The sequence below is a fragment of the Coenobita brevimanus genome, chromosome 59 (genome assembly GCF_032717465.1).
Source record: "Coenobita brevimanus isolate Jiangsu-jjx chromosome 59, ASM3271746v2, whole genome shotgun sequence".
Lineage (NCBI taxonomy): Eukaryota > Metazoa > Arthropoda > Malacostraca > Decapoda > Coenobitidae > Coenobita > Coenobita brevimanus.
Genome location: NC_137012.1, coordinates 6644441 through 6671940, shown reverse-complemented (window position 1 = coordinate 6671940; position 27500 = coordinate 6644441).

Sequence of the window (27500 nt, the reverse complement as noted above, 5' to 3'; positions counted from 1 at the left end):
GAAACAGCAAGGCATAAATGGCATACAAGAAGCAATTCAGCTGTAATGTGCCAAATTTAATGACTAAAAACGGAAACGATGACGAAAACAGGTAAGGTAAAAATGACATAGTAGGGGATGTTAATGTATAATGTGCAAAATAAATCGGTAAGGAAAAACTGTAAAGAAGCCTTCAATACGAACTCTTATAACGCATTCTTTGTCGTATTCTTGATACTATCAGGTAAATTTATTTAGCAAATGTGTGGCTTTTCGACCTAGAGGGGTTGAATACAGAGTAGTCCATAGACAGCGCTGCACTAGACACTACTCATTCTGCTGGTGTGGGCTTGGGCGTGGCTGCAGGAATAGGGAATGGGGAAAATTATGCAGGATAGACACAGATAGCGCTGACTGAGCCGTTCCCTCAACACAAGAGAAATCGCCCGGCGGAGTGAAAGAGGAGTGTTACATATGGACCAGCCTGTATTACCTGCCTTAACCCCTTCACTCTGATGATTTGTGTGTGTGTGTGTGTGTGTGTGTGTGTGTGTGTGTGTGTGTGTTACTGACAGACGAATATCACTTAACACAAGATCGACATTTTAAAGTTAACTATACTGTTTTTACACTAACCTGCCTTGAAATTTCCACCTCTATATCCCGAATGTCGAGTTTTAGCAGTGGATATGCACTAGAATATTATGCTAGTCATGAAGAAGTGCGATGAGAAGAATGTAGAGCCATAACATTGCCCTTTCTTACTAGGGAGCTAAGTAAAATGGGCTGCAAATGGACGAAAATCTGGGTCAAGCTAAGGTGAAAGAAGTAAACAAATCTGCGAATGGAAACTAAATAATGTAATAAATAAGAACTGTATACAGAAGGTGTAAAGCAATACTAAGTACAAATTCTTAAAAAAAAAAAATGTAAATAAAAAACTAAACAAAAACTGTAAATAAACTCTGTAAATAAAAACTGTGAATAAACTGTGAATAAACTGTAACACTAATTATATGAAAAATAAATGAATAAAGATGTAATTAAGCCGTAATTAGAGCTGCAATGTATATGATAACTAAATAGAACAAAATAAAAGCTGTAAATAGAAGCTGTAGATAACTGTAAAGTTGTGAAATAAATAAATGAAAACTAAAAACTAATTAAAGTGTAAACAAAACTGTAATTAAAGCTCTAATGTAAATAAAATCAAAATAAACAAGAATTAAATAAAACCTGTACTAACTGTAAACAAAGTCTGTAAATAAATAAACTGTAAACAACAGCTGTAGCCGAAAATAATCAAACATAATAAATAAGTACTGTAAATGAAACAGTCAAAATTGTAAAGAAATAAAAGGTGTAGGTAATAGGTTGATAAAAATGGTCCTGTGTCTCGAGAGTGAAAGACCTCTCCAAAGCTGAATAAAACTGCGTGAAGACAAAAAAAGAAAAAAAAAAAGAAAAGAAAAAAAAAAAAAAGAAAACTTGCATAAAAAAGATAATTGGAGTAAAGTGGCTAACTCTTCCACGCTTAAGATCATTTTTATGACGAAAAAAATTGTTTCAGGTTATTAAAAGTGATAATTACCTCCTAAAACCCTTCCCTCCCTCCCTCCCTCCCTCTCTCTCTGGCACTGGTAACATTCATTTCAGTCAAAGTACCACCAATATCGATCCCATATCAGAGTTGCAGGTTGCATGCCCGCCGGTAAAGAACTTACTTCTTATTCTTGGCAACGATAAGGTCAATTGGATGGATTGCCTGTATTCCCCAATCATTCCACTCTCTCTCTCTCTCTCTCTCTCTCTCTCTCTCTCTCTTGTGCCCAGCGTTGCAGTCGTACCGGTGAAGGTGGGGTGTTTGGTATATTGACTAGAATACCAGAGCTGGCTGGATTTCTTTTTTTCTTTTTGTTACACAGTATCACCATAGATGTATGACTGAATTAGGGTAAGACATCCCATTCAGATGTGACCTATAAATAGAAGTAATGACACACACACACACACACACACACACACACACACACACACACACGTACGCGCACGCGCGCACACAGAAATTGAACATTAACACACCAGACTGACACATGCCAAAGCTTTCTTGTTGTTTCTAAATATTTCGTGCAATAATGCGTTGTAGGAAATTATTCGTTGACTCTGGCGAGCAAAAAATAACAGGATGAACGAAACCTTAATGTTCGTCTGAAAGAAAGGAACAGCAGCATTTTCTTATTTAATGCTGATATTTTGCGAGTTTCAGAAAGTTTTGATGGTAATAGGATTAAACACCATATTTTAGTTGCTAAAGTTTTCATTAATTAAAGAACTGATTTGTTTATTTCTGTTATTATTATTATTATTATTATTATTATTATTATTATTATTATTATTATTATCATTGTTGTTGTTGTTGTTGCTGCTGCTGCTGCTGTTATTAAAATTCCTGCTTCGCAGTGGGAAGTTTCGATGTTTGTCAATATTATTATTATTATTATTGTTATTATTATTATTATTATTATTATTATTATTATTATAAAGTTGCCATACTTCAAAGGCTATTTGACCTAAAGCCTTCATACTTGGTCTCCTTAGTCGGTCAACTTTACGTTTCTTTTGACCAAATATGGTGGTAACCCGTCAACCGAATATCCGGATAAAATCCGGAACACAGAAAAGTGACTCAGCCATGCTATCTCAAGAACCGCTTAAGCCAGGAAACTGAAATTTAACTGCAATATAGCCTTCAGGCTGACGCAGTGCGGAAAGGGGTATTGTTCCAGTCAGTTGATTATTCTCTGAGATCGCCTAGGGTAAGAAATTGGTACTTTTCCAGATATTCATGGTGTTACTTCATTTTCCATGAAATATTAAAGCTAGAGCCAACCAATATGGTGGACTTATAGACAGTGATGACCTACGGAGACACGCACAAGATCAGTGACCTTGATTTCAAGATCCCATTATAGCTCGGTTTCTAGTAGGCAATGGCTGTGGGATGCTCTTTATCAAAATTGTCCTTGGACAATTTTACGGTGTTCAAGTTATATTATTATTATTACTATTATTATTATTTTATTATTATTATTGTTATTATTATTATTATTATTATTATTATTATTATTATTATTATAAATATTATTATTTTATTATTTTTATCATTATTATTATTATTATTATTATTATTATTATATCATTTTAACGATTTTCGGCAGGTACCGACCATACCTTCACGTGCTACCACTTCGGTGCTAATACCCACCATCCACACTACATGCCAGAGCTGTCTCAATAAGGTCTGGTGTGGTGGTATTAGTGGGGGTGTTGTTATGGCCTGTCGATGGGTCTTGTGGAATGTAAGTTACTGTACACACCAAATTCAGAGTCACTCACTAGCTTGCCTATGGACTCCACAAGGATCATAAGCCATTCATTAATTCCTTTACTGAGTCCTAATTTTCCCTTCGAAAAAAAAATCGGCAGTCGATGTTACTTGCACGTCCCTAATTGTGTTACAGGGTGAAGAGAGACTACTGGGAAACAAACTTCATCCAGTAGACTGCCCATCCCGAGAATCAAACTCTGGCTCCCAGGGCTGCCAGCAAGATGTGCTAACCACTGCACCATGACTAGAAATATCGTTTAACATCGGTTTCAGCAGCTGACCAGTAGTTTAACCATCACACACACACACGCACACACACACACACACACACACACACACACACACACACACACACACACACACACACACACACACACACAAATGCAGTACGTTGTCACTAATTCATAGAGACACACATTCACACATTCATCCACACACACACACACACACACACACACACACACACACACACACACACACACACACACACACACACACACACACACACACACACACATACACTCACAAATGCAGTGCGTTGTCACTAATTCATAGAGACACACATTCACACATTCATCCACACACACACACACACACACACACACACACACACACACACACACACACACACACTACGGTAGAAATTTCTGGGTCAAATGAATAACAGCAATTCATTCATTGACATTATTTCCGCTGACCATATCACAACGACTTATTCAATGGTTTTTCACTCATTTCCAATTTACAGTGCATAACTGACGGAGCAAAGCGAGTGGAATTGTTTGGTAAACTGTGGGACGAATGAACACTGAGACGTATGTTGCAAGGGTTTCGATCAAAGAGAGAGAGAGAGAGAGAGAGAAAGACTCGACGCATGTACTTGAATCCCCCCTCTCTCTCTCTCTCTCTCTCTCTCTCTCTCTCTCTTTCCGTACAAACTCTCATCAATTACTCTTCTCCATAAACTCTGGCTTATAAGACGCTCCTCACTAACACATACACCACACAGACATGCCCACTTAGCACAGTACTCTTATTTTATTTTTTTACACCTTTCTTTCCTCTTCTGTGTTACATAAATCATTCCAGTGTTGCCATACTCTGCATTAGTAACGTACAAAAGAGTAGTTTACCTTACAGCTTTTCCTAAGCAAATCATCTTGTTTATTAAACCTTACTATCCTCTTATTATGGATCCTTCAAATATCGCCATGCTATGTAAAAACTTCCTACAAAAAGTTAATCGCCCATTTTCAAGTTTAAATCGCTAAGGAAGAGGTGTTGGGGAGTTCCATTACTGATGAAAATACGAGCCTTTGTCTTACATCCATTCATCCATCACCCAATCCCTTTTATTTTCCTCATCAGAAGCGTAGGGGTCCGGGACTAGGCTTTTCAGTCCCGTCATTTAAATAAATAAAATCTAGTGCCCATCATACATCAGTGGAACAGTTATGAATATGCAAAACTATTATTATTATAGTAATATATTAGTAAGGAAGAGGGGAGGGAAGAGGGGATATCAAAACTGTCTGTCTGTCTGTCTGTCTGTCTGTCTCATATCTTCCCCTCTGGCCCTTCCACATTAAATTAATATCCATCTGTGAGAAACAGGAGTGGGGAGTGAGGAACAGGAAGTTGAAAATACTGAACCCATTTGTACTGTATATGTACAGTATGTGTGTATGTATGTTCCAAGGAGTCTATAATAACGATACACCTATCCCTATCAATCAAGCTATCTATCTATCTGTCTTTATATGTCTGTCTTTCTATTCGTCTCACTGACTATCTAGTCTATGTACGTATCAATACAACTACATTTATCTCCCTTCCAATCTGTCTGTCTGTCTGTGTGTCGGTCTGTGTATGTATGTATGCATCTGTATATGGTTCGATGTATCTGTTTTTCTGTCTAACAGCCAATGTAGCCATCTATCTAACCATGACCTGGCTACCTATGTATCAGCTTAAATGTATATCTATCTACCAATCTATTTTTGCCCATCTGTCTGTCTATCTATACATGCATCTATCTGTCTATCCATGTATCTGTATATATATATATATATATATATATATATATATATATCTGCATACAGCAGTTAACTTCCATCCTTAATAATGTTCGTTTTATGCCTCCGTCCACCTGTAGTGAAAGAGACATTAAGCGACTGGTTTCTCCGTCCGTGTGTGCGTGGGTTGGTGCATCTGTGCGTCCGTAACACAACTGTGGGCGCGATAGCTCCTGAACCCATTGAAGGTTTCCACCAAACTTTTGTCACTGAAGCAGTGTGAGATGATAAACTACTTAGGTCAACTAGATCAAGGGCACAAAGGTCAAGGTCATATGGGGTCTACATGGTTTATCTTTAGTCTCATTTCAACCCACAATGAACCCTGTCATGGAGGTTGTATGGTGAGTCCGTGTGCAAGGCTTCTCGGAGGCATATTGAACAACTCTTTGTGTCGAAAGCTTGGCGCCCGAGTTCTCAGCGTTTCATTATTTACGTATTTATCTATCTGTCTAACTTTCAAAATAGCCATCTATCTATCCACTCATCAGTCTGTTTCTTATTGTAGTTTATCTTAATCTGACACTTAAACAAACTTATGAGAACGTCAAACACACACACACACACACACACACACACACACACACACACACACACACACACACACACACACACACACACACACACACACCTTCAGCTGGACAGAACAACATAAAAAAATACTCCTCTCTCTCTCTCTCTCTCTCTCTCTCTCTCTCTCTCTCTCTCTCTCTCTCTCACCTTGAGCTGGACAAAAAAACATACAAAAATACTCCCCTCTCTCTCTCTCTCTCTCACACACACACACACACACACACACACACACACACACAAATTACGCCTATCTTTGTCTCCGCTGCTTACCTGTCGATATGTCTGTCTGTCCTTCCCTTTCTTTCTTCATGATCCTACCTAGACAAAAAAAAAAAAAAAAACACCAAGAGAGAGAGAGAGAGAGAGAGGACATTTTTATTAATCATTTGCCGTAACTTGGCCCAGATTTTCGTCCTTCTGCTTCTTATTTCACGTAACTCAGTGGCAGATATTAAATTACTAGGGTTGTACATCCTTTCCAAAGCACTTCTTCTTGACTAGCATCATATTCTAGTATTAATCTATTGTTACACCTCAGTGTTCCAGATGGAGGGATGACAATTGTCGGCCATGTTAGGGTAGAAAAGAGTACAATACATATCACACATTTTCTCTCCCTCGTTCCCTTTCCTTTCCTTCCTCCAGCTCAGCCCTACACAACCTAATGTCACCCAACCCAACCGTGTCCAAGCCTAACCTACCCTGCTCAGTCCTAGGCCCGTATTCTTGTCGCTATGAAAGTTCCGGAACACCCTTTCCTTAGCGATTTATTTGACTTATTACATCTTACCACCCTCTTTTCTGTCACGTAAATTCTTCCAATATCACCTCACTTTACATACAATATGTGCAAAAGGATATTAGCCAGCCATATTTAAAAATAAATCACTAAAGAAGAGGTGTTAAGGAGCCTCCTTACCCGACGAGAACACGGGCCCAGCCCTACAGTCTCGTTCATTCCCTTTAACTTGTCGGTGGTTTTCGTTCTTTTGCAAACTATTTCGTTCAGTGACAGAATGAGAATACTACGGCCCTGCATCCTCTCCGTAGCACTTCATCGTGACTAGCACCACCTTGTGTTTAGCTCTTGCCACAGCTCAGAATTTAAAACAGGGATATTATAATTTTACACTTAGTTAAAGTGTAATGAATAAACTTTTGACTAAACTACCTAACTCAAGCCTGTCCGAAAGGTAGCAAGTTCGATCCCAGCGAAGACAAGAAGCAGAGTGATGAAGTGAATATTGTTAAGACTTTATTTATTGTTCATCAACAAGAGCAATCAACATATCATAAAACACCTCCCCTAACACCATCATACCAGTCCTGAATGAGGCAGCTCTAATATGCATCCAGTATGGTCGGAGGGTATTAGCGGTGAAGTGATGTGAAGGTGTGAAGCAGGTAGGAAGAATGCTCAGCCTCAGGGAACGGTATTTAACTCTATGCTCTGAGTCGGACACATAAGCAAATAAACAGAAGTAAACTAAAACAATCAAACCTAACCAAATCTAATCCAATTACGAGCCAGTGGTCCCCAAGCCACTCAATAACCCTCTACTATTCTCACCTCACTTCCCCCCCCCCCTCCGCAACTCAACAATCTACACACCTTCCCGCCAAAACAAATTTAAAAAAAAGAAAAAAAGAAAATCAACCCCAAGCACTTAAACATACTAAAACGTAAGAAAAATTGTGATATATGATCCATCCTGTGGTTAGGATACAAAGAATATTTTTTTAATAAATCAGTTTTGGAAAAATATATGAAAAAGCACAATAAAGGGTGTTTAGTCCAGGGTACGAACGTATGACATCCATCCGTGTCTGTGGAGGTTGTTCATTTTCTTAATCGTTGACCCTCAGAAGCGACAAATTATTTATGCATTTGTTTGTTTAGTCGGTACAATTATTCCATCTAACCGTGCTTAAGCCTAATCTACCCTATTCATTGCTACCCTACCATACCTAAAAATAACCAAAGACAGACCATCACATTCCTACCCTTCCCAACCCAACGCACTTCGTCCCACCTCAACCTAATCGAACCCATCTCAACTCAACCAACCCAACCCAACCCAACCCAACCGTGCCCTACCTAACTTTCCCAAAGCCCACAAATCCACTTTACAGTCAAATTCACAAATTTATTTAACATTCAAACGTCTCAGCTTAGTTATATTAGCCACAAGAGGAAAGTGAGAAGAGGAAGAGATGTAACAGTAGACGTACTTCTATGCCCGAGTGTACCCAAACTTAATACACTGTTTACTATTGTGCCTTTAACCTGGCAACAATCCTTAACCCCTTTCAGCTCACTTGATGGCCAGATGTAGTCCAGTTAGAAGGATGATTTATCAAGTAACCAAGGAGACTAATTACTGCTTCAAAACAAGAGTTCATCGTAGTTCACGTAACAACGAATCAGAATTTAATTGTTGGATTGACCCAGTTCCCTTGGGTGAAGCTAAGCCGATTGCAATCCGTACCATTATATTTCAATTCCCATCCTCTCCATGCCACTAGATTTCACTTCTCGTCCTCTCCATCACACTCAAGTTCATTTCCCACTCACTCCATCTCACTAGATTTCACTATCCTTCCTCTCCACTCTATTCAGTGTCACTTCCCAACCACTCTTTCCCACTCAGTGTCACTGCTCGTCTTCTCCATTTCGCTCAACATCACTTCCCATCTTCTCTCCTCAATTGACTCACAAATCACTCAATCAATTGCCCCTTAAATCACTCCGCCAATAACCAATCCATCGACCACCTCCTTACGAGAGACAGATTTTAAGTTTACAGTTAACAAGAGAGAAGTGTCATTATTTTATTTTCATGGTTTAATGTCGACTGATTATAATGAATTAATCCTTTCAGAGAGAGAGAGAGAGAGAGAGAGAGAGAGAGAGAGAGTCCACCAGGTCAACAGGGGTCACAATAGGTCAGATAAGGTAACCATAAACCAGGCAACGTTATACATCTCGTGAGACAGAACACCAATTGTCGTGACCCATAGACAGGGTGGAATAAGGGGCAGGTAATGGGGGTATTGATTGTGGGTGGGTTAGTGGTCTCTCTCTCTCTCTCTCTCTCTCTCTCTCTCCTCCTTCCTCTGTTCCACTCTGTCTGTCTGCCTCTGTCTCTGTCTGTCTGTCTGTCTGCCTCTGTCTCTGTCTGTCTGTCTGTCTGCCTCTGTCTCTGTCTGTCTGTCTGTCTGTCTGTTTGTCTCTCTCTCTCTCTCTCTCTCTCTCTCTCTCTCTCTCTCTCTCAGCAATTTAACGGGGATGCAAACTAAATCCAGCTTCATCTTTCTTACTCGCAGTCTCAGAGAGAGAGAGAGAGAGAGAGAGAGAGGCACGAAGAGGGGAAGAGGTAGGGGAGGAAGGGAAGGAGGTAGTGAGGGAGGAAGGGAGGAGTGAGGTAGATACGAGTGAGGGAGTACAAAGGAGTACAAAATAATGCAAACAGCAACAGACCTGTTGGTTCTTTCGCGGCTGTTTGTCATAGGGAAGGTTATAAGACGTAGGAAGATGGAAAGGGATATAGAGGGAATGATGGAAGGACGTAAGGGAGGAGAGAGGAAGAGGAGGAGGACGAGAGAAACCTGTACTGTACACAGTCGTGGTGTAGTGGTATGCTGCCTGGCTCTCACGTGAGAGTCCCCTGGTTCGATTCCCAGCATATTGGTAATTTATCAGAAGAGGATAAGGGAGAGTACGGAGGAGGGAGGGAAGGAGGGAGGTAGAATGGAGGGAAGAAATGTAAGAAACAGGGAGGAAGGAGGGAAAAATGAAGAGTAGGAATTTATAACAAAGAGGTGGAAGAGAGGGAAGGGGAGGAAGAAGGGGGTAAGTAATGGAGGAGGGAGGAAGGAAGGGGAAGAGGGAGAAAGGAGAAATATTAGAGGGAGGGAGGGAGGGGAGCAAGGAGAGAGATGAGGGTTAGAGAGGGGGAGAAGGAGGCAGAGAGGGAGGGAAAGAGGGAGGATAATGTAAGGGGAAGAAGGAAAAAATGGAAGAGAGAGAAAAATGTGAGAGAAGGAAGAATGATGAGGACTAAGAAGATGAGGGTTTGATGGAGAGGGTAAGAAGAAAGGGGAAATAAGAGGAAAGGAGTAGAAGGAGAGAGGGAGGAAGGGGGAAAAGGAAACAGGGATGGAGGGAGGGAGGGAGGGCGGAAGGAAAGAGGAAGGGAGATGAAAACAGAATGAATCTGAGAGGAAAGAAGGGAGTATAGGTGGCAAAACGTAAAGGGAAAATTTAAGGGAGTGATGGAGCACTGGGTCAGCGATAAATCTGAAGGGGAAAGGAGGGAAGGACTGAGAGTAGGAAGGAGAGAGAGGAGCGAGAGAAAGAGTGAAGAATGATGGAGAGAGGGATGTCAGAGATCTGTGAAGGATGGGAAGGAGGGAAAAAATAATGGAGGAGGGATGAGGTAGCAAGGAAGAGATGGAAGGAGGAAGAGAAGGAAAGGAACAAGGAACTGAGGAAGAGAGAAAGAGAAAATACTGAAGAAGGAGAGGGAGGGTGGAAGAATGAGCAAGGTGAAATAAAAGAGAGTAGATTTTGAAAGAGGAGGGAAGAAAGAGGAAGAAAAGGAGAGAGGTGTGGAGGAAGAGAGGGTAAAATATGGAAAAGGATACAAGTAGGGAGGGAAGGAGGAAGAAGGAAAGGAAGGAGGGAAAGAGAATGGGGGGTATGTAAGAATGAAGAAAAGATAGAGAGGGAGGGAGGGACGGAGGAGCGGAGAGAGAAAGATAGGGGAGGAAGTTAAGGAGGGTACGGAAAGATCTGAGAAATTAGACAGGGAGAAAACTAAGGAGAGAGGGAGAGGAAGGAAGGGAGAGAGGAAAGAAGGGACAGAGGAAGAAAGGGAGAAAGGAAGGGAGCGAGAAAGCAGGGAAGGGAGAGAGGTGAGAAGGGAGAGAGAAAGGAAACGAGAGAGGAAGGAAGCGAGAGAGGAGGGTAGTGAGCGAGGAAGGAAGGGAGAGAGGAAGGAAAGGAGGGAGGGACGAAGGAGATGGGAAGAGGAATGTGAAAAGGAGGAAGGAGGTACAGAGGAAAACAGAGGGAGGAAGGGAGAAGGTAGGAACGAAGAAGTTAATGAAGAAAAAGAGGAAAAGAGAAGGGGAGAGAGAAGGGAAGAGGAGAAGGAAGAATGGCAGGGAAAATTGAGGAGGAGGAGGAGGAGGAGAAGGAGGATATGAAAATGTAGGCAGAGGACAGGAAGTGAAAAAAAAAACGTAGAGGGAAAGTGAAAAGGGAAGTAAAGAAAAGCTGAGGAAGAAGAAAAGGAAGACTGAAGAATGGAAGGAAAGAATGAAGGAAAGGATGAAGAGAGAAAGGAAGAAAAAATGAAGGAAAGAAAGGAGGAAGGAAGGATGGAAGAAAAGAAAGACTGATGGAAAGGAGGAAGGAAGGATAACAGAGAAAGACAAATAAAGAAAGAAAACAGAGAGGAGGGATGGAAGGAAAAAAAGTTGAAAAGAAAGGAATGATGGGAAGAAGGAAGGAGATGAGAAATGAAGTAAACAGAAAGATAGAATGAAGGAAGTATGAAGGAAAGAAGAGTAGGATAGAGGGAAAGAAGGAAGGAAGTAAGGAGGAAGGCGAGAAAGGAAGGAATTAGGAAAGACGGAAGGGGAACAGTAGGAAGGAAAGAGGAGGAGCAGGAAAGATAAAGGACGGAAGGGGAAGCCGAAGGAAGGGAGGAAAAAGAAGATGGGAGATATAAAGAAGACTACGACGAAAGAAGGTAGGAGGGAGAAGGAATTTATAGAACTGGAAAAGATAAGAAAGAGAGGAGAATTATCCCTCAGTAAATCTCTCTCTCTCTCTCTCTCTCTCTCTCTGGCAGTGTAGTATTGATTGCAACCACCACTACCACACACCCTCCCACACCTGACTCCCTAAACATTATCACACAACCCCCCCATCTCTCTCTCTCTCTCTCTCTCTCTCTCTCTTTCTGATTCTTTAACTTTTACTCAGTCAATTACATACTCCTCGTTCACTTGCTTTTCTCTGTATATTTTCCCTTCTATGAAAGACTAACTGACATTACACACAAGTCGCAGGCAAAGGATACATGCATTAATAATACATTAATAATAAATGTTCCTAAGCTGACCAGTTTTGTTCAGTCAAATATTAAAGACCATTCACCTCTCGAGTCTATTTTTGCTGGTCCCTCCCCAGAAATGCCAATGCTAATGAGTTATTAAGTTACTGAGAAGCCACATTGAATTTTGCCCTTTGTAGCTCTTTCAAGGCATCTGGGATAATTAGGCTACACGTGCCTTCTTAAGAGACCCCTTTACGATTCCTAGTTATATGAGTTATAATGAGTTTTTGTTGAAAATTATTGTAAGTACTTTAAGAGTTTTACGAATATGTACTCATATTCACGAGAAGGTCTACTTACGGTCGCTTTGGACGGTTTTCAGACACCAATAAAAAGCTTGACTTTTTAATATCTCATTCAAAACCTATAGATACTTGAATGGGACGTCGGGAAGACAGGTGCATATTTGTCCGACTCTACCGGTGGCAGTGGCCAGCCAGGGAACACAGTAGTCTCTGAGTCATTGAGTAACTCGTTCTACCCAGGAGAGATATGGGTCAGACTGTGTCCCCCAGGGTGGTTCTGGCAAACTTTCATGTGTCTGACTGGATGATATGCAGTGTTACCTGATCATGCCCACTAAATCCTGATGAGGGTTCATTCAAGGACCTTTTTAGATCCTTTTATGGACTGTAAGCTGTGCAAGCCAATCCGGTGCCCGTCAGCCAGTCTTCAGGAAGGCACCACCAATACAGTATATATATAGATAGATAGATAGATATGATATCTACCTATCTATCTATATCTATCTATCTATCTATCTATCTACCTATCTATCTACCTGTCTATCTACCTGTCTATCTATCCATCTATCCATCAATCTATCTATCATTCTATCTATCTTCCATATATATATATATATATTGTTACATAGCCTATGATTTCATCATCCTTTGTGTAATTTTAACGCACAGTATGCTGCATGTTTGATCACGAGCGTGTTCTGCCTCAGTCCCCCCCTTCTACCGTTATAGTAGAGTAAGTCGTCCTTTCTGTTATTCAGTGCGGGATTGTCGACCGTTCGTCCCCATCGCTTCATTTGCGCGTCCTTATTACAAGTTGTATCAGGCTCTGCTGGCCCCTATATAATGAGCTCAGTCTCTGCATCATTGCCACTTAGATCTGCTCCTCATTTTGTTCACATCTCTGTCCTCCCCTGTACAGATATTATTATTGTGAGTGCTCAAGAGATCTCCAAACATCTAGCAGCTGTGTGTGATTTGAGTATAACTGTTGTTGCATTTTTTCTTGTGCTGTGTAGCATAGGGTTGGTTCTTAGGCCTAGTGAGGTCTTTGTGATTAATGTAGAGTTTTATATCATTCATTTTTGATAATAGTTTGTATCTGTAATTATTTATCTGGCATTCACTGAGTATTATCTGGTATCTCATTTTATCAGGGCTGACTTAGATAAATTTATTCTTGCTAATTTCGTGTTAATAGAGGCTATTGCAGTTAACCATATATTTAACCTGTTTTTGCCATTACATTATCCTTATGAGTCCTGAATGTTTTGTTGTTAATTTAAGCATTAAACTTTAACTTGTAATTTTACCTAACTCTTTTGTTTTGAACCTGGAACTTTACGGGACAGTAGTGACTCTTCGTATTCTCACTTAAAGTGTACATTATCTTTCTCTGTTCCGTAACATAAATTTGGCGACCTCTTATCAGGATATTCAGGATATTATCATAAGGATATTGCTTGATATTTTGTGACTGTTACTTATTCATGATGGCTACTATTACTACACTTGATGAAGCCAAAGATTTTTTGTCAAATGTGCAAACAGTGTGTGATATAGAAAACAGAACAAAGAATGAACTTAAGCTTGTTGCTCAACAATTGGGAATTGCAGTTCACTCTCATCATTCTAAGGATCAAATTGTTGGCATGATTAATAAAAGCTTGTTTAATGTAACTCCTCCAAATGAGCAAACGCAGATTGAATTAGCTAAGTTACAGCTAGCTCTGCAGGAGGCTCGTGCTAAAGAAGCTGAATTTCAGGCAAATGCTAAGCAGGCGGAGTCTCAGGCTCGTATTCAGGAGGCTGAATTTCAAGCACGTGCTAAGGAGGCTGAGTCTCAGGCTAAGGAGGCGGAATCTCAGGTTCGGATTCAGGAGGCACAGATACAGGCACAAATTGAACTTGCCAGGATTCAGGCAGACCATGAGTATCGCATGAAACAAGGTGGAACTGGATCATCTAGCTCTGATGATTTTGATGTGGCTAAAAATGTTAAACTTGTCCCTCCTTTTAATGAATCTGATTTAACAAAGTATTTTCAGTTGTTTGAGAGGGTAGCTACAGGTTTTAATTGGCCTAAGGAGTATTGGCCAGTACTCCTTCAAACTGTTCTCACCGGTAAAGCTCAAGTAACTTATGCATCTTTGCCTCAGGATCAGTCTGATAATTATGATGTAGTTAAGAGCTTGATTCTTAAGGCCTATGAGCTTGTTCCTGAAGCCTATAGAGTAAAATTTAGGACAACTTTCAAGCAAGATAAGCAATCCCATGTTGAGTATGCAAAAATCAAAGAAGATTTGTTGGAGCAGTGGTTAAATTCTAAGAATGTGGATTCTGATTTTGACAAATTTAAGCAGATGATTTTGCTGGAGGACTTCAAAAGGTGTATTTATAAAGATGTAAGCCTATATCTTGATGAGAAAAGAATAGATAATTTGTCTGATGCTGCAGTTTTAGCTGATGAGTATGTTCTCACTCACAAGAGATATTTTAGAGAAAAGGGAAAGCTGAGAGTAAGTACGTTGCCTCTACTCAGAGTACAGGTAACAGGAAAGAGAATAAGGATGATGTTTCTCAGGAAGTAAATACCAGCTTCACCTCTAGATTTCAGAAAAGTAAATGTACTTATTGTAGTAAGCTTGGTCATACTACGGAGAGATGTTTCAGGAGACAGCGTGATGTGAACAAAAAGGAGTCTTTAAATATTCAGTCAATTGGTCTAGTGTCCACTCTTGAGAGTTCCCAGAATTCTTTAACTGAGTTAACTGAACCTGCTTTGAGGGGTAACTTAAATTCTCATGATGGAGCTCCTCTTTTGAGCAGTAACGTGGGTGACGCTCTCAAGAGTTCATGTGCTAATTTCCTGTCTGATGGTTTTGTCAGTCCTCTGGACAGTAATGACAGGAAATCAGTTAAAATATATCGTGATACAGGTGCTTGCCAATCACTTATGCTGACCAGTGTTCTAGGCTCTAATGTTAATTCCTCTGATGAAACTGTAATCTTACAAGGTGTAGGGAATAATTACTTCTCTCTCCCTCTGTGCAGAGTGAATTTAGAGTCTGGTTTTGTTAATGGTTCCGTTATGGTTGGGTTGGTTGAGACACTCCCAATGTCAGGTGTAACTTTCTTACTTGGAAATGATATTGGTGGAAGTCAAGTGTGTCCAGCTCCTCAGTTGTCTAGTGAGCCAGTGGCTGTGTCCCGGGATTGTGATGTCCCTGATGTGTTCCCTGCATGTGCTGTCACTAGGGCTAAGTCTAAAGTTACTGGTGATTTAGAGGATAATGATGATGATGATGTTATCCTAGCTGACACTTTTCTTGCTAATTTGGACCACTCACCAGATGAGGCAGTACCCCGTAGTGTTGATAATTTGTCTCGTCAAGAGTTGGTTGAGTTGCAGGTTGCTGACCCTGAGTTGAAAGGCCTAGCTAACTCTGCTTGCAGTGAGGAAGAGTCAGCCGGTGCTTCTACTTGTTATTATGTAAAGTCAGGAGTACTTATGAGGAAGTGGAGACCCCCAACAGCATCAGCCGACTGTGAATGGGAGGTTGTACATCAAGTTGTCATCCCTCGTGTTTGTAGGCAGGATATCATTAGAGTGGCTCATGATTCCAGTTTGGCAGGACACCTTGGAGTGAGGAAGACTGTGGCACGCATTTTGAAACACTTCTACTGGCCAGGTATCTTCAGGGATGTTTCCTGGTATTGTAAGTCTTGTCACACCTGTCAAGTTGTGGGGAAGTGTAATCAGACCGAAAAGGTTGCACCTCTAGTTCCCATTCCTCCTTTTGAGGCGCCTTTCACCCGTGTGTTGGTGGATATTGTGGGCCCTCTTCCTAAGACTTCTTCAGGATTTTCTTATGTGTTGACCATGATTGACATGGCTACTCGTTATCCTGAAGCCATTCCACTTAGAAACATCTCAGCAAAGAACGTGGTTAAGGAAATGCTGGGGTTCTTCACAAAGTTTGGTCTGCCTAAGGAGGTACAGTCAGACCGGGGAGTAATTTCATGTCAAACGTTTTCAAGCAGTCTCTGAAAGAGTTGGGCATCACCCAGATCACGTCTTCAGCTTACCATCCCCAGACCCAAGGAGCGTTGGAGAGATATCATCAAACACTCAAATCGATGCTCAAGAAATACTGTTTGGAACATCAGAAAGACTGGGATAAAGGTCTTCCATTCGTTGTGTTTGCTGCAAGAGAATCTCCAAATGAATCACTGGGCTTCTCACCTTTTGAACTACTGTTTGGCCATGAAGTAAGAGGACCCCTTAAGCTACTCAAGGAATGCTGGCTGTCGGAGGAAGATGACGTCAACCTGCTGGAGTATGTGATGAAGTTCAAAGAACGGCTGTCCACTGCTTTACAGCTGGCGAGAGAGAATTTAGGAGCTGCTCAGGAGAAGATGAAGACTTGGTATGATAAGAAGTCCAGGTTACGCCACTTTCAGCCAGGAGATCAGGTTTTGATTCTGCTACCAGTTCATGGGCAACCTCTTCAAGCCAAGTTTAGTGGTCCTTATTTCGTGGAGAAGAAACTCAGTGATGTCAACTATGTCATCGCCACACCAGATCGTAGAAAGAGCAAGCAACTATGTCACATCAACATGCTAAAGTTATATCACAGGCGGGACGAAAATAATCCAGTCTGCACTGTAGCTGTTCCACCCGAGTCTACAAGTGAAGTTCTCCCATGCAGCATGAGCCTGAGTGATAGTTTGGGGAAGAATCCTGATATCATGAATGATCTCCAGACTAAGCTTTCTCATCTACCACCCAAGGAAAGGCAGGAGTTTTCGGCATTACTGCAGGAGTACCCGCAAGTGTTCCGTGCCACTCCAGGAAGAACCACTGTGTTGATGCATGATGTCGATGTTGGAGACGCAAAGCCAATTAAATTGCCTCCTTACCGTGTGAACCCAGTGAAAGTTCCTCTCATCCAGAAGGAGCTTGGCTAACTGTTGGACCACAAGATGATTGAGCCCTGTCAGAGCGAGTGGAGTTCTCCTGTCACTCTAGTCCCTAAGCCAGGTGGGTCACATAGGCTTTGCATCGACTACAGACGTGTTAATCAGATAACTAAAACAGACACTTACCCTCTCCCTCGTGTAGAAGATTGCATAGACAAGATCGGAAAGGCTAGGTACATAAGTAAGTTTGATTTGTTAAAGGGATACTGGCAAGTACCTATGACTGAACGTGCTAGGGAGATCTCATGTTTTGTAACACTAGGAAAGGCTTTTGCATGTTCTGTAATGCCGTATGGTATGAAGAATGCACCAGCCACATTTCAGAAGCTCATGAATGTTGTAACAGAGGGTTTGGCAGGGTGTGTTGTTTATATTGATGATGTATTAATCTTCAGTGACAACTGGAAAGATCATCTATGCCATGTCAGTAAACTTCTTGACCGTTTAGTTCAGGCTAATCTTGTAGCTAATTTATCAAAGTGTGAGTTTGGTCAAGCTAAAGTTCAGTACCTTGGGTATGTAATTGGTGATGGACATGTTGCACCACCAGGAGCTAAGGTTCAGGTTATAAGTGATCTTCCCAGACCTAAAAGTAGGAAAGAGCTACAAAGATTTTTGGGAATGGTAGGTTATTACAGGAGATTTGTTCTTAACTTTTCTATTCTTGTATCACCACTTACAGACCTACTGAAAAAGGGAGTTGAATTTGTCTGGACCGATAACTGTGAATCCTCTTTCAACAAACTTAAAGCTATTCTATTAAGTCAGCCAGTGCTCGCTACTCCAAATTTTGCTAAGCCTTTTAAGATGGCTGTTGATGCAAGTGATACAGGAGCTGGGGCTGTTTTGCTGCAAGAGGATGATCAGGGTATTGAACACCCTGTATCTTACTACAGTAAGAAGTTCACTCCACCTCAAAAGAACTACTCCACTATTGAGAAAGAGCTTTTGGCCTTGATTTTGGGTTTACAGCATTTTTCATTTTATTTGTGTTCTGGTTTTGACCCCATAGTCATTTATACCGATCACAACCCACTGAAATTCCTTAGTAAGTTTAAAAATAAAAATCAGAGATTGACAAGATGGAGTCTACTTCTTCAGGAGTATTCATTAGACATACAACATGTCAAGGGGAAAGAAAATGTTATTGCAGATTGCTTATCTAGACTTTAGACAGATTGTTTTAGAGTAATAAGAAATTTCCTTTGTAAATTTCTTTTTCTTTGTGGGGAGGTGTTACATAGCCTATGATTTCATCATCCTTTGTGTAATTTTAACGCACAGTATGCTGCATGTTTGATCACGAGCGTGTTCTGCCTCAGTCCCCCCCTTCTACCGTTATAGTAGAGTAAGTCGTCCTTTCTGTTATTCAGTGCGGGATTGTCGACCGTTCGTCCCCATCGCTTCATTTGCGCGTCCTTATTACAAGTTGTATCAGGCTCTGCTGGCCCCTATATAATGAGCTCAGTCTCTGCATCATTGCCACTTAGATCTGCTCCTCATTTTGTTCACATCTCTGTCCTCCCCTGTACAGATATTATTATTGTGAGTGCTCAAGAGATCTCCAAACATCTAGCAGCTGTGTGTGATTTGAGTATAACTGTTGTTGCATTTTTTCTTGTGCTGTGTAGCATAGGGTTGGTTCTTAGGCCTAGTGAGGTCTTTGTGATTAATGTAGAGTTTTATATCATTCATTTTTTATAATAGTTTGTATCTGTAATTATTTATCTGGCATTCACTGAGTATTATCTGGTATCTCATTTTATCAGGGCTGACTTAGATAAATTTATTCTTGCTAATTTCGTGTTAATAGAGGCTATTGCAGTTAACCATATATTTAACCTGTTTTTGCCATTACATTATCCTTATGAGTCCTGAATGTTTTGTTGTTAATTTAAGCATTAAACTTTAACTTGTAATTTTACCTAACTCTTTTGTTTTGAACCTGGAACTTTACGGGACAGTAGTGACTCTTCGTATTCTCACTTAAAGTGTACATTATCTTTCTCTGTTCCGTAACAATATATATATACATATGTGTGTGTGTGTGTGTATAAATTCGTCGTATTGTTTATAATGGCCTTGGTCATCTAATGGCGTTCTCCACTCTGCTCAATCTCCGGCAGTCTCCCTACTCAGACTCTTATCCCATGAGGTGACACTCTGTGATCTCGTCCCGGGTATTTTTTTGGTCTGCCTCTCACAACCCTATCCCCGACATTCACACTTCTCAACATCCTCATCCAACTGCCATCCTTCATTCTCTCAATATGCGAAACCATCTCAGTCTACCACCCTTTAAAAAAAATAGCAACACCAACACACTCCAATCCATCTCTTCCTCTCAACTCTTCTCTCGTACTCCTAGCCTCCTCAAGCCTAGTATTCAAGGTCACACTACACAGCCATCTAATAATTGCCATTTCTGTACGTTTGAGCCTGTGAATATCCTCTTGCTTTACTGGTCAGGACTCACTAAATACAGTGTTATACTCCTAAAGCACGCCACAAACAAAGATCCCTTAGCACTGAGAGAGACATCTCTCAAGGTCCGGAGAGGCAACAGCTCCCTGAACTTCCTCCAACCACTCCTTACCCTGGTCACAGACATAGCTCCAGACCCACGTCCAGCACATAACATATCCCCCAAATAATAAAACTCTTCCACACATTCAAGGGACTCTCCTGTAAGATCAGTCCTTTCTTGCCTAATAACCTCTACATGGTCTCCCAGTTACACCACACACACGAAATCAGCAGTGTTTCCCAGTCTACCTCTTACACCACTACCTCTCTTATGGACCCACTTATTACAATCACTGCACAGGATGAAGATTGCCTCCCACACCCTTATGGCAAACTGAACATGGCCACACTCATCTTGATGATGATGCTGATGACAGTGGTGGTGAATATGATGATGACCGTGTTACATTTCAAGGATCAGAGAGAGAGAGAGAGAGAGAGAGAGAGAGAGAGAACTGAAATCTACTCAGTGGTGTCAAAAGGCTACTAGATATTATGCTTATCCATCACAGTTCTCTCTCTCTCTCTCTCTCTAAACCCGAAGAAAAATATTATCATGGCGACTAGCCATTTTTTTTTTTTAAGCTTTATTATGAAGGGATTTTCGAGACAGGGAAGGGAGGAAGGAAAGATAGAAGGAGGGGGAAGGAAGAATGAGAACAGAGGAGGAAAGAAGCAAGGAATGGAGGGAGGGAGGTAAATAGGCAGGAATGAAAGGAGAGATGGAAGAGCGGAAGGATGAAGAGGAATGGAGGAAAGGATAAAAGGAGGGAGGGAAGGATGGGGAGGAATGGAGAGAGGGAAGAAGAAAGGAGAGAGGACAGGAAGGAAGGAGGGAATCAATGTAGGACGAGGACCGGAAGAAGGTAAGGAAAGAGGGAAGGATAGAGGACCTGAGAGGGAAGCAAGGAGGGATTGGGAGAAAAGCAAGTATAGACATATAAATGAAGGGGAGGAGGGAGGGAAGGAAGGGGGAGGGGGAGGGAAGGGGAGAGAAGAGGCAAAAAAAGAGGGTAGAATGAGAAAGAGAGAATAGGAGTACAAAGGAAAACTACTGAAATAAACAGCAACAGAACCGTTGGTCCTTTCGTGGCTGTTTGGTATACGGAAGGTTGTAAGTAACAAAACTATTGTCAGCTGAAGGCATGAGGGAGAAATGGAATGAAGACTACGGGAGGGAGGGAAGAAAGGAATATAAAGAGCAGAGGCAGATTGAGAATGGAAGAAGGAAGAAAGAAGACATGTGAGGAATGTATCAAAAGGAAACAGGGGAAAGAAAAAAAGGAATAAAAAGGGGAAAGCAAAAGGGAGAAAAGAAGGATTATGAAGGAGGAAGTGAGGGATCTGGAAGAATTAAGGAAGAGGAGAAGGTGAAGAGAAATAGGGAGGGAGAGGGAGGGAGGGAGGGAAAAGGAAGGAAGAAAAGGAAGGAGCTAAATAGAGGGAGAGGGTATATGGACATAGGGAGAAAGGAGAGGGAAAAAAGGATTATAAATGACGGGAAAAAGAGAGTAATAACAATAAGGAGAGAGGGAAAAAATGATAAAGGAAGAGAGGCAGACAGACAGACAGAGAAGTGGAGAGCATGGAAGGGAAAGAGGATCGGAGATGAAGAAGAGTAGATAAAACAAGAAGGAAAATGGATGGGAAAGGCTCGCGAACTCATGGAAAAAGAATTCCACAAGAGAGAAGAAAGAAAGATAATAGAGGAGTGGAGAAAAGGGAGAGAGAAGGAAAAAAAGAGGAAGATGGAGACAAAATTTGAGGGGAACGAAGGGAAAGGAATGGAAAGATAGATAGATAGATGGACAGATAGATGGATGGACATATAGATAGAGAGGGGGAGGAGGAAGAAGAAGAGGAGGAGTACAAAGGAGAACATAGGGAAGCAAACAGCAAGGTTGCTTTCTTGGACTTTTGGTATAGGAAAGGTTATAAGTAATGACACTATTTTCTCAGCTAAAGGAAAGGGAAGATAAGAAGGAAGGCTTCACTCCCCTACTCACCAAACCCTGAAGTCAAAGCCGGCAGGAAATAGTGAGGAGGACCACCATGCACCACAAAAATGCAGTCATTGAAACTTTCATAGGAAAGATGGAAAGGGAATCATAATCTACACTATTTACCCGGAAGAGAATGTTATTTTAAGTCCACATTATTTATCGATGTTGTTCTGCGGGTGTATCATCCAGGCTTTAAAAAAAAGTTTTACACATAAAGGAAATGTATTATGAACGAGTGAACATACTTAACTGGGGGGGTTGACAACAGATACGTATCCATGCGATTTTTAAAGGTTAGTATTGTATCACAGTTTACAGCATTGGAGGGCAATTTGGTCCTTATAATTAAAGGACTGTTAATAAAGAAATGCGTAGCTTCGTGTGACTGAAATTGTTTGCCGATAATTATATGTCCATTACCTCTAGTATAATTTGTGTGATCAACTGTGACGTATTTATCGATAGCCATATTATAGCGTTCTCGAAATATTTTGAATAATTAATTAAATCTCCTCGTAACCTGCGTTTAGTTAAGTTAAAGAGATTCGGGGCTTCTGAACGCTCCTCGCATGGTTTGTTTCTCAGTCTAGGTATCATCTTGGTAACCCGACTATCTTAAGTTCTGCATATCTTTTTTTTTTTTTTTTTTTAATTTTTAATGGTGACCATAACTGAGAGAAATACTCCAAGTGCGGGCGTAGTAAGGAATTATACAAAATGAGGACGATATTTTCGTACCCATACTAGGATGCGCTGCCTATGAATCAAGTCAATCTATTGGATTTTTTTTTTTAACATTCTCTGTACACTGTTTGATTGGTTTCAAGATAATTGTTATAACTCCTAAGTCTTTTTCATGGTTTACCCTATCAAGCTGGACATTATTCATGTTATAATTGTCCATTATATTATTACTGCCAATGTTAACCACTTTACATTTCTTAATATTAAAATCCACTTGCCTTGTTTGGACACAGTTAAACTGTTCATCAGAACCTCCCACAATTGCCCGCATCGGCAATGTTGTCCCTGCTCTGTTTCCCATTTTAGTATCATCGGCAAATTTAATCTAACAAATAATCCATGAGTCATTGAACTCCATGCCTTCCTGCAACCAAAGTGATTTGCCTCTGTTATTCATAGTGAATGCTTTACTGACAAAGACTTTCCCTGCATTGATCCTTGGGAGTATGCCCAAATTAAAATGTTAATTTCCTCCATGTAGCGCCGGTTCATCTTTCTTTACTTCTCCATCTGCTCCTCTGATCGGGTTCGTATATCACTGGTATCTGCATAAATAATAACAAGGCTTTCAGTCTCTGTATTCTCAAAAAACGGCGTTCACAGCCTCTGTTACGTCATCTACTCCTGCACCTGGAATACAAAAGCGCTTTCGTTTACAGGGTGCCCTGCCGCAAAATTCCACCAACTAACCAATCTCCCCTTGACTTTAGTGGAATCCTAGCAAATGAAAAATAAAGTGTGTGTGTGTGTGTGTGTGTGTGTGTGTGTGTGTGTGTGTGTGTGTGTGTGTGTGTGTGTGTGTGTGTGTGTGTGTGTGTGTGTGTGTGTGTGTGTGTGTGTGTGTCCATCTCCTTCCCATATTCTGTTTTTTCATCTATCTACTTGCTATCTGTATCTGTTTATCTACCCGTATCTATCTGGTCGTGACAATTTTATGACAAATTATAGTAAGACAAGTTAGAGTAAAATGAGCATAACACAACCACCTAAAGAACTTATAGTAATGTTTCAGTACTGCTGCCTTCAAGTGAAATTGTTCAGTATAAGTTTCTGAAGGAAGACGTTAAATGCATCCTTCATTAATCCCTTCAAATCCTGGGCAATCCTAAGCTGACCAGAAACGCCAAGGAACGTTAAAATTATCCTGGTGCTCGAGAGGGACGCCTTCACGTGGTGGCATCGATATGACTGGACGGATCCGTTGCCCTGTTATACTGTACAATGTGCCTCAGCTCCTTCCCTATCCCATGAAGGTAGGATGGTGGAGTGCGGGTCAAGAGCAACTGAAGTCTGCAGTCCACGGGGCTCACATTTCAAATGAAACTGCGGGCATTACTTCTACTAGTACTATCAATGTTACAACCACTGTACTACCACACCACCACCACAACCACAACCACCATCACTACTGCTAGTAGGACTTCTGCTAGTACAAAAAAAAACTACGAGTCATGAGACTGAAGGGATAATGGCATTAACACTTTCAGGCTCCTATGACCTACTCTCATCTTACAACCCTCTGGTAATAAGTGGAACAGATTTCTAGTTTTTCCCACTAACAAATTTATGATTTTTTTTTTCGTACTGCGTTCTTAAGCCTCACTAAATAAACAACAACAACCACAACAACAACAACAACGACGACGACGACAACTACTACTACTACCACTACTACTACTACTGCTGCTGCTGCTGCTGCTGCTGCTACTAATACTGATACTACAACAAAACTTTATAAGGATGGTTTGCCTAATCTGTAGGTATAGGATGAAAAATCGGCTTTCGATTGGTCGGAAATGTGACATCACTAAAAGAAAATCGACCTGTGACTGGTAAAAAATGGATGACGTCACTGAAATGGAAGAGGAAAACTGCTATTTGGTGGAGATGCGTGACGTCATTCAAGGGAGGATGAAAAAGGCCTGTGATTCGGGGAGAATGTGTGACGTCGTTAAATGGATGAATTGGGCCGGAAAGATAATGAATGTGTGACATCACTACAAGGGCGACCACTGAGAGGAGAGAGCTAGGAAACAATTACCCTGTGCATATTGTTTTTTTGATTTTACACACACACACACTGCCATCTCTCTCTCTCTCTCTCTCTCTCTCTCTCTCTCTCTCTCTCTCTCTCTCTCTCAGTATTATATACAGTACTTAAAACACACACACACACACACACACACACACACACACACACACACACACACACACGCAATGGGTTAATACATGGGACAGTACAAGCTTGGCTCATTCCTGTACAGATACAATTAGGTACGAACATGAACACACACACACACACACACACACACACACACACACACACACACACACACACACACAGACACATAAACACACACACACGCACACACACACACACACATACACAGACACACATAAACACACACACACACACACACACACACACACACACACACACACACACACACACACACACACACACACACACACACACACACACACACACACACACACACACACAAACAAAAATGCACACACATATAAACACACACACACACACACACACACACACACACACACACACACACACACACACACACACACTGCCTTCTCTCTCTCTCTCTCTCTCTCTCTCAAACGAAATATTCTTCACCATCACATCTCACGGTAACTATATTCTATTTTTTGACGACCTAAAGTTAGTCTCTTCTTCAGAGAGAGAGAGAGAGAAGAAAATGAGAAACCTTATCGTGAAAGCTATCTCATTTTGCCGTTACTTATTCTCGCTTTAATTTCCGCGTCCAAGGAAGTAACCTGAGACGGAGTGGAAAATAATGCAGCTGATAATTTCCCTTGAGAGAGAGAGAGAGAGAGAGAGAGAGAGAGAGAGAGAGAGAGAGAGAGAGAGAGAGATTTAAATGGACTTTTTACGTAACCTGCTCAGGGTAAAGATATTATAGCCCGTTCCCTGAGGCCCAGCAGCCCTCCTACGTGCCACACACCCTCACATGTCACCACTTCTGCACTAATGCCCACCGTCTATACTGAGTACATGCTCGAGACGTCTCATTCAGGGCTGGTGTGTTGGTATCAGCGGGGGTGTTTTTATGACATGTCGGTGGGTCTTGTGCAGCATCAGTGAAGTCTGTTTTAATGTAATATTATTCACCAAACTGTCCTCTGCCCCAGCCAACGATCGGACTCGGGTTCTATCAGACTGCAGACAATTTCCCTAACCAATTGACCCTACCTGCCACTGTAGTTACATATACAGATACACAGACTATACAGACCTTGAAATCTTTACTGGATGAACCAATTCCTCTTTCGTTGCTTCTCTTACCTGCAAAGAAAGAAAATAATATTAGTATTATATTAAGTGACAATAAATTACTTCCAGTAACATTATGATCAATTCTTATTATCATTTGTAAAAACTATTTTTTTTATTTTTCTGTCTGTGTGTCTGTCTGTGTATTTGTCTGTCTGTCTGTCTGTCTGTCTGTCTGTCTGTCTCTCTCTCTCTCTCTCTCTCTCTCTCTCTCTCTCTCTCTCTCTCTCTCTCTCTCTCTCTCTCAAATGAATTCATTCTGATTGTCATCGGCAGTTCTGTAATCATCATCATCATCATCATCACAACACCTCCCTCCACCACACTAGGCACAATGTACTCAGTAACCTTACCGTTAATAGCCCTTGTTTTTTAATTTACTGAAAAGACGGACTGACTTCCACTCGTGTCTCTCTCTCTCTCTCTCTCTCTCTCTCTCTCTCTCTCCTTATACTCCGTCTTCTTATCTCTCTCTTTTAATTTCCTTTCATCATTTTCTTCCCCACCATTGCTTTCTTCCCCAGTAACTCCTTCCTTTGTTTATTTTTTCCATTTTTCCTCTGTCGTTTCCCCCTCCTTTCTTTCTCTCTTTCCAACCCTTTTTCCTTCCTTCCCTCCTTCATTCATCATTCTTTCCTTCCCTCCTTCTCCCCATTCTCCCTTCCATCTTTCCATTCCGCGTTTCATTTTTTTCGTGCCCTCCTTTTCTTTCTTTCATTCTTCTTCCCTTCTCTTCTAACTTCCGTCCTTCATCCTGGCTTCTTCTTTCTTTCCCTTCCTCCATCCTTCCTTCTTTCATTTTTCTCCCTTACATTTCCTTCTGTTTCTCCCCCCTTTTACCGTCGGTCACCTGCTTTCTCTTTACTTCGTTCTTCCTCCTCCTACTTCCCTTCGTCGCTCTGTCCTTCCCCACGACTCTTTCTCTCTCTCTCTCTCTCTCTCTCTCTCTCTCTCTCTCTCTCTCTCTCTCTCTCGTCTACGCCCCTGTGCTGAACCTTGTCTGCATATTTTCAGGGAAAAATCGTAATGTTTTTTCTTGAGCTTGGAGTCTATTATTTATCGTCGCTCATTTTTTTATTTTGTTCTCAGTTTTATTATTATTCAGTCTTGTTTATTACATCAAACAATTTTTGTCAGTTTCTCTCTCTCTATCTATCTCTCTCATATATAAATATATATATATATATATATATATATATATATATATATATATATATATATATATATATGAGAGAGAGAGAGAGAGAGAGAGAGAGAACGTTGCAATGAGCATACATGGAGTTGTGTGTGTGTGTACGCCAGTGTATGTTTGTGCTTCTATGCTGTGTGTATAAGTAATGTGCGTGTTTGTGCGTATAAACACTCACGCTGACAGTACACAGTTGTTTATGATCACCTTGTATATGTATGTGTTTGGGAGTGTGTATTTGAGGGCTTATATGTGTGTGTGTGTGTGTGTGTGTGTGTGTGTGTGTGTGTGTGTGTGTCCAAGTAACCTGTAGTATGTGCTTCCTGTTCAGTGGAATTAGGAGAGAGAGAGAGAGAG